The sequence below is a fragment of the Denticeps clupeoides genome, chromosome 9 (genome assembly GCF_900700375.1).
Source record: "Denticeps clupeoides chromosome 9, fDenClu1.1, whole genome shotgun sequence".
Lineage (NCBI taxonomy): Eukaryota > Metazoa > Chordata > Actinopteri > Clupeiformes > Denticipitidae > Denticeps > Denticeps clupeoides.
Window position 1 is genome coordinate 15,317,685 of NC_041715.1, and position 2,855 is coordinate 15,320,539.

Sequence of the window (2,855 nt, forward strand, 5' to 3'; positions counted from 1 at the left end):
ATGCTGCGGGAGGCGTGCAAATACATCCACACCACCAGGGGCGCGTAATGGCGATGTCACGATACGCTTATATCGCGACGTTGTACTGATTGCGATGTTCTGCGGTTCGCAGAAAATGTAAAAGCAGAGCTGATGTACAAGATGCTGTGTGCGGTGTGTGTGGATCACATTACAGTAAGGGTGGTAACACACTTGCCCATGAACCAGAAGACCCAGGTTCAAATCCCACTTACTACCATTGTGTCCCTGAGCAAGACACTTAACCCTGAGTGTCTCCAGGGGGGGACTGTCCCTGTAACTACTGTAAGTCGCTCTGGATAAGGTGTCTGGTAAATGCCGTAAATGTAAATATAGCCAAACATTAATAGCCAGTTCACCAAATACACCTTGTTTATTGGGTTACTTGTTTCCCGTTTGTTTCAAATATTACAGAAATATTTGTTTATTCTGTGCAGCCAAGGGAGCCAGTAACTTTCTCCTTTTGTCCTCCCAGTGGTCGGCACACGTCCAAGTTGACTAGAATGCTCCAGTAAGACTGCCGGCAGGAAATCTTGACAATAGACATTGTTCGAAGTTACAACTGCAACCTAAAGGAGGGAAGTGGTCTTCACATCAACACTTCAGTGTCCAAACATTTATGGCGACCGGTGGCATCAGGGAAAAGAGTCTTTATGGCCCTGCTTAATGCAGTGCTTTTCTTGACTAGTTTGTATTTATGTGCTCATGCTTCACATGGCCGTGTACAGTTTGTGTCATTTCCTGTTGAGTTCTGTATACTGCCTTCTGTTTTACAGAATATCTGAAATAAAAAATACCAAAAAAAATGAATGCATTTAACCTTTTTCCATATATTCATATTTTCAAAAGAACAATTTTTTTGTCTTGGTATGAAATCCATTATGAAATTATTATGATGAACACTGTAGTTGTATGTATATGTATATAATAACTGTTTTTACTAGTTTCAAATTTGTGTGATACTTGGGCACTTGTTTAAATTGTTATTCAATGTAGTTTAAAGCTCAACAGGTTGCCATTTATTATTAAAGACCATGACAAGCTTAACACCCAAAGTAAGAGTACACACGTTTCTGAAACGTACGAAGTCATTCAGTTGGGAAGAAATGCTTTCCAAACAGCAGGTATTGAATGAAGCTGAAAGAAAAATCACATCATGGAGATTAAACGTAATGGGTTTAGCCAATGGCACTCAGGTCACAGAGCAAGACCTCAGTGGCAATTAAATCTCTGAAGGAGAAGCCACGGTTTATGCTGCACCTCAGAATTTCAAGGTTAACGCAAAATCAGATTCCGTCTACAAATCCTGGGGTATTCTGGGTCTCGACGTTCATATTTTCTAGATTTGAATGAAGATCTGAAGGATTCCAGCTGCCAGACACTCTTGACTTGAATCTAGCACCAGACGAATTGTCACGGTGTTTGTTAAGTGCTCTCAACCAGAAATCCTCAAAGGGCACTACCTGGATGCCATGAACAGTGCACTGATCCACATCCTGGCAGCGAGCGCAGCGATGCAGAGCCCTGTGTTAAACCTGGGACGACCGACTCTGGCAGTAATACAGGGGTGACTAAACAAGACTGCCTCGCTGGTGAAAACACACTCACTCAAAGGGGAAAAAATAAATACTGCTGGGAAGAGAGAGCAAAATCAGACAGAAACTCAACTTTGTGCAAATGGTGTAGTACCCGATGTGGCCAGTAGAGGCAGACCTACAAACCACAAAACTACAGCACTCACTGGGGACTTCAGGATCCACATAAAATGATAAAACCGGATAGAACTGACTGGTGGTTTTCTGTGTATTTAAGAAGATAAACTAAGCGCCCTTTCAGATGTGTAATTATTTCTATCACTCTTAACATTATTTTAAAAATTATTATAAATATATTTATTCATTGTTGTAAATCCTAAAAATGGCTGATATGGAATTGTTGGGTGACTACTATAGTGTTATTACACTAGGTGGTGGTTATGTATGGTTGCATGTGTAATAGTTGTTCCAGAATTTGGCTTTGGAGTAAAATCTGGTTAACATTGGAATGTTTATTGGGCAACACTGGCTTGTGGCTGTTGGATAAGTGTGTGTGTGGGTGTGTGTTTGTCTGAGCAGTAAATGTTTGGTGGCTGATTAATTTGTACAACTGAGTGTGAACAGAAAGAGTTTCATTCCAGAATACCATGTACTCTTAATAACAAAAAAGTTAATACCAATAAACATGTACTTAAAACACAATTTATAAAAATAACAGATAAAAATATGTTTGTCAAAATATAAAAATTAACTGAATCTAAAAAGCTGGGGAACTGACGCAAAAGAATATAAATAAAAATGAAACTGATTAAAATGTTATTGTCCCAAAAAGTGAACAGAAATGCCATGTGTGAAAGGGGTGGTAGTAGCCTAGTGGGTAACACACTCGCCTATGAACCAGAAGACCCGGGTTCAAATCCCACTTACTACCATTGTGTCCCTGACACTTAACCCTAAATTGCTCCATGGGGACTGTCCCCTGTAACTACTGATTGTAAGTCGCTCTGGATAAGGGCGTCTGATAAATGCCGTAAATGTAAATGTAATGTAATGTAAATGAAAGGCCTTGCCAATAAAAAAAAAAAAAAAAGTAATTTAAAATCATTCATGTACACATTCAATGCAATGGACCATGCCATATTTAGGAGCATAAATGGATAAGAGTGTAACCAGAGCACAACTTCTGCTCCATGATTTGCCTTCCAGAGTTCACCACAAGATGGCAGGATACACCCAAAACTTTCAGTATGAAATCCAACCATTTAGTACCACACATATAAATAACAACTTGGAAGAAATAGC